The sequence below is a fragment of the Argentina silus genome, assembly GCF_951799395.1.
Source record: "Argentina silus genome assembly, chromosome: 21".
Taxonomy (NCBI): domain Eukaryota; kingdom Metazoa; phylum Chordata; class Actinopteri; order Argentiniformes; family Argentinidae; genus Argentina; species Argentina silus.
In genome coordinates this window covers 1953274-1965053 of record NC_139675.1, presented here as the reverse complement: position 1 = coordinate 1965053, position 11780 = coordinate 1953274, and the positions used below count along the sequence as shown (strand labels likewise).

Below are 11780 nucleotides of genomic sequence, written 5' to 3'. Positions count from 1 at the left end.
ACCCAGGCCAGTCAAGACCTTTCATCTCCAGGTTGACATAACGATGTTAGTGACTCATCGCCTCTGCTGAATGTTGACATCGCTGTCTGCTGTTGCCCTCAGGTGTGGAAGCCTTCATCACACTTTTGAACCTTTTGTATTTGAGAAAGTGTCTGGCTTTTCCACACATAACACACATAAAGTAAAACATACAGATATTAATGTTATAGAATAGCCTATACGGTGTCCAGCTCCTTCGTATATATTGGTGTCAAATTGATTGTCTAGTATTTAAATCAGGTGTTGGGTATTTGCCCTTTTTTATTTTATTTGTCCATGTTTATTTGCAGATTGGCACTCCATCCATATGCATTACATACAGTTGTAAGTCGATTACAGACAGAAAGCATAATATACCAAAAACATGAAAGCTGAGCCACATCTCAGGAGGTGCAATATAATAAATAACCACTAGGTGTCAGCATACACCTTGTTAATGTCCTCTGGCCACAGCACCTGTCGGCCTGACCGGACAGACAGGTAAATCCCGACAGGTAGCATTGTGAATGTATTAATCATTACCAACACAATAGATCTGGGTCCACCCTTCACAGGGCACAATGTGCAATTCAAATGACTCACTCCTCTTCCATTACCGTAAAACAAAACCGAAAACTATTGACCCCCACAAGACCTCACATCTTGACCTTGTTTTTAATCTCTGGGACTAACGCCATGGCAAACAGCCATGCACTGTTCATTGTGCAGTTGATCCTCTAATGTCGTTTGTCGTTCAAGTAGACGGAACGTGGAGAATGGCAGCTGGTACTTAAAGCAGGTGTGAACAACAGGCTAACAGGCTACGCTCTTGCTCATGGCCCATTGAAGACCCAACCAGACTGGGGATGAGGATCAGGGTCTAATAGCCAGTGGGAAGGATAGGTCTGTTATGGTTTAATTGGCATGCTGCCTATTCTGTCGGCTCATAAAATTAATGGACTATCACGACACCATGTATATCTTGAGAATCAATGGGTGTATGATCATTTAAATTGCACATTTAAAAGCTGTAAAATACATATTGGTTGTATATCGTGTGAAGACACTTGAAATAACTGTAGGCTATATATGTATATATATATATATATACAGTACCAGTCAAAAGTTTGGACACACCTTCTCATTCAATGGTTTTTCTTTATTTTTATTATTTGATACATTGTAGATTAATATTGAAGATATCAAAACTATGAAGGAACACATATGGAATTATGTAGTAAACAAAAAAGTGTTAAACAAACCAGAATATGTTTTATATTTTAGATTCTTCAAAGGAGCCACCTTTGAGAGAGAGAGAGAGAGAGAGAGAGAGAGGGGAAGAGAGAGAGATAGAGAGACAGAGAGAGAGAGGCCTAACATTAAGACACATTCTGCTTATTAGAGGTTAATGATGTGAACCATCTGAGTTTGAGATTTTGTCTTATTAAAACTTGCTTAATAACTGTTAAAATGCTCGTTTTGTTGAGGACCCCCCAGCCCCCAGTTTGTACACCACAAAAACATAAAATAAAACGTTTTCTTCCTTTCTCTAGCACCGTGACTGCCGATGGCACTTGTTTTTATCCAAGATTTTACTTACGATGACTGATGTATAGTTGATTCACTTACTTTACACAAACGTACTTATTCTAAGTCGCTTTGGATAAAAGCGTTGCTAAATGACTTCAACGACTTCCATGTTAAATGTAAAGCTGCGTTCAGAGCGCACTTGGTTTCCCGCTGCTTTCACTCTCGTCATAAACCGCTGCGGAGCCGAGGGGGAGGAGCCTGGCATTAGACAGAGCTCACCTATCTCCAGTGCGCTGTCCAGGTTGTCGACCTTCCCTTTGACGTAGGCTCCTATTTGTAAGGAGCGACGACATTCAGACGAGAATCTTCAAGGTTTATTCACAGAGAAACTGTTGTTTTTAACCTTAGCTTTGACGTGGAAACACTGTCGCAAGAAACTCAGAGTAGGTCGGCTGTTTTCACCAAGTTGAAGCATCTCCAGTCGCTGTGCGCTCCGAGTGGCCGCACAGCTGGTGCCAACGACACGGTAAGAAAACACTGCTTAGAATATCCTTGTTTTTTTTTTTGTGTACAAGTAATTATAAATAGTAGTAAAAGTACGAACGACTGCTTTAATTTGACGAGTTGCAGCACATTGTGAATATGTGGGGCGACTGAAACTGTCCCAAGTAGCTCACGAGGAAATGTCGTTAATTATGTAATAATAATAAGGTACAAGAGGTGTTAGTTCATTTAATTACTATTTATTTAATACCATTTTATATGCATCCATATTATGGGCCTCTGTCTGTAGGTAACCCTTGACTGGTGGTATAGCAGATCTGTCAAATGACCCCTGGGGCCTCTTGGGGGGAACCTGTTATGATGAATTGGGGTGCATTTAATGAGTTTTAAACCGGTTCAAGTTCGGCCTTCACATTCTTTCTCATTTGGATTTTTTTCTTCTCCGTTTCATTTCATTCGATCCTGACTCTGCAAAAATAAAAGTCTCCTTGATAAATGAACCATTTAAAACGTATTATCCATCAGCGGAGCGGAGCGGAGCGTATACTGTACTTTAAATGCTACGCTGACATCATGACATGCTTGTTTTCTGATCATGACATGCTTGTTTTCTGTTCTGGCAGCTTTGCATATCATGTCAGACTCTCACAGTCCCCCCCCCCCCCCCCTTTAATGTGCCTCATGTGACATTTTGCACATGTTTTATTGCAGAGGTTATTCACGTGTTATCGTTGTGTGTCCAGGGCTGATCTGGTTAGTCAAGCAGAGCCAGGAACATGAAGTAGTAGGCCTACAGTGGGCGGACACACACACACACACACACACACACACACACACACACACTTGAGTGCCTTGTACTCGTTAGAAATGTTGGTACTGTATGAAAGCCATTGTTGAAATGAGTTCTGGCGAGCTGCCTCCAACTTTCCATGATGAAGAGGTCAGCGTATTGTGTTTCCTCATGGGATCACATTCACACAGATACCCATCAATGTTTCATGGTTGGCCATCTTTTATTTACGTTCCTGCTGGGTGTGTGTGCGCCATTCCTATACAGAGATTCTTACACCAAGATCAGCCTCTTGTTAAATCAGTGTAATATGATTTTAAACTAGTCAAAACAGTGATATATATATGGAGATCTTTGGGCTTGTATAAAACAATGTGTATACACCTATATTAGTCTCCTGCTTCTACTCCAAGACTCCAAGATCCTTTTGGAAAGTGTTTAAATTCTAATTCTGATCATTTAAATGGCCGTCCACCCGCTGAGTTGCCATGCTCCCCAGAGTCCCTGACAGGAACAGTTGAGGACAGTGTTGTTGTGCTGTGGTCATTACTGTCAGCAGCACCCTGGTCTCAGCTAGCTAACTCACCCCCCCTCCTCCCTCACCCCCCTCCTCCCTCACCCCTCACCCCCCTCCTCCCTCACCCCCCTCCTCCCACACCCCCCTCCTCCCTCACCCCCCTCCTCCCTCACCCCCCTCCTCCCTCACCCCCTCCTCCCTCACCCCCTCCTCCCTCACCCCCCCCTCCCTGTTTATCTAACGCTCCATTACCCGTTGGAAGGGCAGCGGACCCCCGTGTCCTGTCAGCCAGGCTCAGAGCCCCCCCAGCCCTCCGGGAGACCTCCCCTGAGACTCGGGCCACATGTCCGTTAACTAGGTAACTGTGTCGCCAAGCGTCCGGTCCGTCGAATCTGATGCTGCTGTGGAGACTGGGATGGCAGTTGGCACACAAGGCAGAGGGTGGATGCCTGCTGATGCCATGGATGCCCTGGGAGTGTGTCTGGCAGTTGTTGTTGTTGTTAGAAAGCTTCCTTCCAGAACACAGACCCACTTGACCTGATTACCCGCTCTCTCAAGGGCTGTTTGTGCAGCGTCCGGAGGGGCAGGTCGGGGAGAAGTTCTGTTCTGTTCTGTCCTCTGTCCAGGGGAGAGACTAGAGCACGCAGGATCAGTTGTTCCGGTTAAATCGACTGAGTTGTCATTTTCATAATAATTTAATATAAAAAGTGTGTACAGTAAAATTATCGTATCTATCTAAACAGTGCTCAATGTATTTGGGGTGTGCGTGTGTGTGCGCTCGTGAGTGTGCGTTCACGTGTGCATGCGTTTTGCAGTACCTTGAGAGCTAACAGCGCCCAGACTGGCCCCTCTGTGCTCCTGTATGCCCAGAGAGCCTGGATGCAGAGACATCAGAGAAGTCCCATGTTGACTGACACCTCTCCTGTCCAGACCATCTGCTTCCCCTCACTCTGACCTCACACCACTGAGGTGCAGGGCCCCGTGGCCTCTACAGAACCTCCACACCACAGACCAAGGTTCGGTCTCAGACCACCAGCCCCCCAGTGCTCCACCAATGGGACGTTGTATTGGGAGGGGGCTCTGATACCCGCTAGGCCGGTGGAAACACCGCTACTGGATGTGTTTAACTAGCCTTAGGCTCACACAAGAACCTGAGGCTTTATGGAACAAGAGGTAGGCTATGCTAGGCATGTGAGAATGTGAGTGAGAAATGGGTGTGATTTGTATCATAATTACGGTGTGAGAAGCATGCGGGTAACACATTCTTTGTTGTGTGTGTGGAGTGTATGGAGACATGGCAGTGGTGTCATTTGTACATAGTGGAATGTCTGGTTCTGCCACTTTGTCCGCTAACGCCTAACAGGAGGAGACGCCAAGTTCTCCTCAGGCAAGAGGAGGGGAGGGAGGGGCTTCACGCGTCATGGCATGTTCATCCTCGAATGGCATGAGAAGAAGTTTGTTCACTCACACACACACATACTGTACACACACACCTATACTGTACACACACACACACACACACACACAGACACACACACACACACACTTATACTGTACACACACACACACACACACACACACACACACACACACACACACACACACACACACATATACTGTGCACACACACACACACACACACACACACACATACTGTACACATGTACACACACACACACACACACTGTACATACACACACACATACTGTACACATACACACACACACATACTGTACACACACACACATACTGTACACACACATACATATACTGTACACACACACACACATACTGTACACACACATACATATACTGTACACACACACATACTGTACACACACACACGCACACACACGCACACACACTCATTGCCAAGTCATAACCTCTGGCTTATATGACAAGACACTTAAACCCACAGAGGAGGGGAGGAAGTGTCATGTGACAGGATTTACCTTTGGTCACTGAGGTCCAGAAATAAATGTCAGGTCATCCGTACCAGTAGGCTCTTCCTGCCTGCGTCTACTGCACAGGTCGCTGCGGTCCTCTGTGGCTCCGTTGGTAGAGCATGGTGTTAACAACACTAAGGTTGTGGGTTTGATTCCCGCTGGGACCATATATACTGAAATGTATGCACTCACTACAATGTAAGTGGCTTTGGATGAAAGTGTCAGCTAAATGGCATTTATACACATATAAATACACATATATACACATATAGGTCATTGTCCCTGCTTGTACCAGCAGGGCCGGTCCACTGCAGTCTGTCCTTAGTGAAAGCCAGATGAAGGTTAGACTGGAGAGCTCAACATGTGGTGTGTTCCAACCTTGGGGAGGAGGTTCATTAATACAACAGACTTTACATGACACACACACTGACATACACACACACACACACACACACACACACTGACATACACACACACTGACTGACACACACACACACACACACACACACACACACACACACTGACATACACACACACTGACTGACACACACACACACACACATATACACACACACACTGACACACACACACACACACAGCTGAACTCTTGACTAGAACAGGGAACAGGTGTTTAACATGTTATTAACATGTTGTCAACGTAATCCTCCCTGGAGTTATTAACATGTTGTTAATGTAATCCTGGAGTTATTAACATGTTGTTAACGTAATCCTCCCTGGATGACTGTGGCCCATGCCCTCTGTTCCACAGTAAGACTTCTCTCCCTCCCCCCTCTCTTTTGTTGTCTTTCTCTTCCCCCCCCCCCCCCTCTCTCTCTCTCACTCTCTCTCTCTTTTGTTATCTTTCTCTCCCCCTCTCTCTTTCCCTCCCTCCCTCCCCCTCTCTCTCACTGCCTCCTGAAGACACTTGTGTAGGGCGTGTGTCTCATCAGCCGGGCCTTGGCCCGGAGGCCTGCTCTATGGTCTCTGGTTCAGCGGGGCCTTGACCCTCCCTCCTGCTCTGTGGTCTCTGGTTAAGTCGCTGTGGAGGAGAATGAATTAGCATGAAGAAGCTCTGGAGCTCCCGTCTCACTTTGTCCCGTGTTTGACGTTGAGCTTCAGAGGTCGTCCAGAGGTCGTCCTTCCCTTCTCTCTGCCGTTGAAGGAGAATGACCAACCCCTCGGCGGGTCTTTAACCACAGAGCCATGTTTTAACCACCGCTTCTTGATTTCTTGCTTTTCTTTTGACTCTTAACGGTCTTAGCGTCCGTCCCCTTCCATAACGCCACCATCAACTTCACAGCTCTCTCCCTTTATCCTCCCCCGTTTCATCCCTCCCCCCCTCCGCCCTCCTCCCGTTCCATCCATCTTTGATAATGTCACCATCATCTTCACAACTCTTTCCCTTTATCCTCCCCTGTTTCATCCCCCCCTTCCGCCCTCCTCCCGTTCCATCCGTCTTCTCTGATAACGTCTCTATCAACTTCACAGCCGCCCCCCCCCCTCCTCCTCCCTCCTCCCTCCATTGCGGTGGTCTCTCGCTCATGCAAACACGGCCGGCCTGTTATCTTGGCGGAGAGGCAGCATGCAAACGAGTGTTAGAGGAAGCAGAGATGGGGGATTGTTTGGTGAGGGCACGTCCTCCCACAGTGTCCCACAGAGAAGCTATTGTCTGTTGGGAGTAGGTCAGGGCTTATCAATAGGGCCATCAACGGTCTAGCTTGTACCTACCTACCTACCTACCTACCTACCTAACGCTCTACCTGGCCGTTGTTATGGACACCTGTGTTGAGTTACGTCTGGAGGGAGAGAGAGGGAGGGAGGGAGGGAGGGAGAGGGAGAGAATCAGAAAACCCAGGCCCTCTGATTTCCCATAATGAGGGCACAACAGGTGTCTCTCTGTCTCTCTCTCTCACACACACACACACACACACACACACACACACACAGAGGATCCCTTCTGCCGGGATCAGAACCCCAGCAGACACCTGAGCTGCCCTGAAGGCTGTCTATTGTTTTGCGGTAGTGTCATCTCATCTGTCTCGGTCCGTATTGAATACCTGTCTTGAATGTCTTCCCGTAGATGTGTGTTATCTCCTCACAGCAGGCTGAGAGCTGCGCTGTGCCCCTGCCAGGGAGTAGAACGCCACCTCTCCACAGCAGGCTGCGCTGTGCCCCTGCCAGGGAGTAGAATGGCACCTTTCCACAGCAGGCTGCGCTGTGCCCCTGCCAGGGAGTAGAATGGCACCTCTCCACAGCAGGCTGCGCTGTGCCCCTGCCAGGGAGTAGAACGCCACCTCTCCACAGCAGGCTGCGCTGTGCCCCTGCCAGGGAGTAGAACGGCACCTCTCCACAGCAGGCTGCGCTGTGCCCCTGCCAGGGAGTAGAACGCCACCCCTAGAGTGTTTCTGCACCTCTAGAATACACACAGCATTCAACTAGGCCCTTCTGTACAGAACCTCCATGTTGAGTTTATGCCTTTGGTTTATTGGAGACTGTGTGTGTGTGTGTGTGTACGGGTGTGTGTGGTGGGTGTGTAGGGCGCATGTAAAGTCTGGTGTGTTTGAATATGTTAATGAACCCCCTCTCCAGGGTAGAAACACAACCGTACACAAACAACTCCAGTCCAACCTTCACCTGGCTTTCACCAACCTTCACCTGGCTTTCACCAACCTTCACCTGGCTTTCACCAACCACCCAAGGCTCAGCTCGGCCCTGCTGGGGCTGATAGTGATCAGTCTGATCTGATAAGGCTGGTTTTTACCCTCCAGTACGTCATCGTGTGTGTGTGTGTGTGTGTGTGTGTGTGTGTGTGTGTGTGTGTGTGTGTGTGTGTGTGTGTGGTACGTCATCATTTACCACCTCTTGGCCTTGCAGTGTTTATCTTCAGTTTCAGTTTGCCATGTGACGCGCTGTGTACGTCAAGAAAAGAATGGTGTTTTTATTACTCACTAAGTAATACACGAAAAAACTATAAAGTACAAAGTACTGGATATGTCGGGATGTAGAAGTCATCAGAGGAGATTTCCTCCCCGGACTGAGGATGAGGACTGAGGACTGAGGATGAGGACTGAGGGATGAGGACTGAGGGATGAGGACTGAGGGATGAGGACTGAGGGATGAGGACTGAGGACTGAGGACTGAGGATGAGGACTGAGGATGAGGACTGAGGATGAGGACTGAGGATGAGGACTGAGGACTGAGGATGAGGACTGAGGACTGAGGATGAGGACTGAGGACGAGGACTGAGGACTGAGGACGAGGACTGAGGATGAGGATGAGGACTGAGGATGAGCTGAATGTAAAGGACACCCAGATAAGACTACGGATGGATTCCTCCCTGTTGTAAAAGTCTGTGTGTGTCGTTCAGCGGAAGGGACTAGGAGAAGTGTGTGTGTGTTGTGTGTTGTGTGTGTGTTGTGTATGGTGTGTGTGTGTGTGTGTGTGTGTGTGTGTGTGTGTGTGTGTGTGTGTGTGTGTGTGTGTGTGTGTGTGTGTGTGTGTGTGTGTGTGTGTGTGTGTGTGTGTGTGTGTGTGTGTGGACTATTAATAGCCAGGTGTTATCTCGACACCACCTGCAAATATTTCAGCAGCCACTGTCACTTTAATAGGACCTCTGTCACTGGGTCGCCATGGCCACCTGGCCACTGTGTGTCACCTGTGAGAGAGAGGGTGTGTGTGTGTGGGAGAGAGAGAGAGAGAGAGTGTGTGGGACAGAGAGAGAGGGTGTGTGTGTGTGTGTGTGTGGGGGAGAGAGAGATAGAGAGAGTGTGTGTGGGAGGGAGGGAGGGAGGGAGAGGGAGAGGTTTGTGTGTGTGTGTGGGGGGGAGAGAGAGAGAGAGAGAAAGTGTCCCTTTTCCTGAAGGGAGTTAATGATCTAACATCCATCACCCAAGTACAGTACAGTACGCAGCCCAGAGGCACAGGCCTGGCAGCAGGGCGGTAGTGGGTCAGGGGAGGCTGGTGGAGGTAGAAATCGGAGGACGGGCTCATTGTAATGCATGGAATGGAATGAGGAACGGTATCAAACACTTGTGTGTGTGTGGAAGTATGCCTCGGTTCAGTCATAGTGGAAATGCCAAGCCTAAGTTTGTTGAGTTTGGGAGGGAGACTTGTTCAGTACAGAATCCAGGATCAGTCTGCCGTGAAGGTGAGATGTCTGGCCCTTTAAATGTCTGTCCTCCAAGCATGTCCCGCGTGTGTTCAGCAGGCCTGAGAACAGCCTGGGCTCCGCTGCAAGTTACGACAGCTTGGAGATGTTAGGAGAGGTGTGTCTGGCTTTTCAGCTATGTACGCCAACCTCGCCCTATGTGTGTGTGTGTGTGTGTGTGTGTGTGTGTGTGTGTGTGTGCGTGTGTCTGCGTGTCTGCGTGCGTGTGTGTGTGTCTGCGAGTGTGTGTGTCTGCGTGCGAGTGTGTGTGTGTGTGAGAACTTCAGGGAGACGCCTGACACCCAAGCTGCTCCCCGTCAGAAGAACAGCTTAGGGAACCTCCTTAGGCAAACACTCCTCTGTCAACGCATGTCAGCTTTGCCTTTGTGTCTCTCCTGAAAAGTCTTCCCCTTCCTTTGTGACTTCTGAAGCTGTATCCACTCCTGAACCTCCCTGCCTCCCCGCATTACAAGTTCAAAAGAGGAACGCAACCTGATAGCTGGGTGAAACCTTCAGTAGCTTTATCTGTTATATTGACTTTAGGAGGGGAGGGAGGGAGGGAGTGGAGGCCTTTTTCAGAGAAGACACAGGAACCTGTGGCTCTGTGTGTTGGAACACAGCCCTCACCCTCACCCTCTCTCTCACATCGACACATGACGTAGAGGGAACTACAAACAAACTACAACACACTGGTATCAGGTAGAGAACTGTAGTGTATCATATTGTGTGTGTGTGTGTGTGTGTGCGTGCGCATGCGTGCCTGTGTGTGTGCGCGCCTGTGTGCCTGCCTGCCTGCCTGTGCGTGTGTGTGTGCACGCGTCTGTGTGTGAGTGTGGGTGTGCCTGCCTGCTTGTGTCTGTGCGTGTGTGTGTGGGTGTGTCTGTGTGCATGTGTGTGGGTGTGTCTATGCGAGCGAGCCTGTGTGTGTGTGTGCGTGTGTGTGTGTGTGTCTAGAAACCCTATTGTTTAGAAGTTCAGAAGGCCTTCCCTGTGATTGCCTGGACACAGACTGATGAGCCTAACACTTTTGCTGTAATCTGGAGGAGATTATCGGAGCGGCGGGGAGCCTGTGCGGTCTCGTACGCTCCCAGATTGCATGGTGTGGTACTGTACCCTGGGCCTTGTCTTCCAATTGAAATGCAGTACTCAGGAGATTGCTTCCCAGTGTGAGTTCCTCTCCCGTTTCAATGGGGGAGGAATCCTGCCAGGTGTCTTTGACCTGCTGTAGCTGAAACGTTGACCACAGTGAATGATGGTGAATCAGTTGCGAGACCTTTTTTATGGATTTATGACTGTAGTTGTAATTAGGACAAGGTTCTCTGCAGGTCCTTGTCTTCTAACTAGTTCTTCGCATGAACTTAAAAATGTGTCTGTTTAAAAAAATAAAATAATAATAATAATAATTTTTCCTTCTTCTGGCCCCTGGTGTGAGTATTGATTACTTTGTCTTATGATGACTGTTGGATAGATGATTCACTTACTTAAGCAAATGTATTTGTTGTAAGTCGCTTTGGATAAAGGCGTCTGTTAAATGCCATAAATGTAACTGAACAGTGATAAGGGGAATGTATTGCGTCTCTCTCTCTCCCCCCCTCCTTCCCCCCCCTCCTTCCCCCCTCCCCCCCCCCTCCTTCCCCCCTCCTTCCCCCCTGCACTTACTTCAGGATTGACTTGTTTTGCTTCTAAACCCACATCAAATGATCATCATCACACTAGTTTGGCTGTGGTTTGTCTTCCCCTCTGTTCTCCATTAGGACAGATGCCTTATCACCCCCAAGCTTCAAAGCAGGGTTGATGTTCTCTTGATGTTTCTATTCCCCCCCCCCCCACACGCACACACACACACACACACACACACACACACACACACACGTGTCTGGAAGGAGCGAACAGCCTCCCGAGAGGGAGATCTGGCTGACTTTGATGTGTGCCATGCTGAGAAGTCATTTGTGAGAGAGTGTGTTTGAGATGATAGAACTGAGGCATGGTGTGTGATGGGGGGGGGGGGGTTTGGTAGGAGACGTGTGTGTGTGTTTGTGTGTGTGATGGGGGGGGTTTGGTAGGAGACGTGTGTGATGGGGGGGGGGGGGGGGGGGGTTTGGTAGGAGGTGTGTGTGTGTGTGTGTGTGTGTGTGTGTGTGTGTGTGATGGGGGGGGGGGTTTGGTAGGAGACGGGGTGTGAGGCTGAGGCATTGACTGAGTGAGCGAGGTCATCAGCATCATTGACCAATGACTCCCTTGGAGACCGAAACCACAGAAGTGGTGTACCACCTTCACGTTCAACCACTCCACTATTGATTAGGTGTGTGTGTGTGTGTTAAGTGTGTG

At 48.8% G+C, this 11780-nt stretch overlaps 1 protein-coding gene across 3 annotated transcripts in view; it reads left to right on the top strand.

Annotated features, from left to right (window-relative positions):
- Positions 1-1860: 1860 nt before the first annotated feature.
- The window catches only part of fhip1aa (FHF complex subunit HOOK interacting protein 1Aa), a 37178-nt gene continuing 27258 nt past the window's right edge, over positions 1861-11780 (top strand). For all 3 annotated transcript variants that reach the window (XR_014554843.1, XM_083692722.1, XM_083692723.1), the window contains exon 1: positions 1861-2074. The gene's annotated coding sequence lies outside the window, so the exon portion shown is untranslated. The remainder of the gene's footprint in view (positions 2075-11780) is intronic.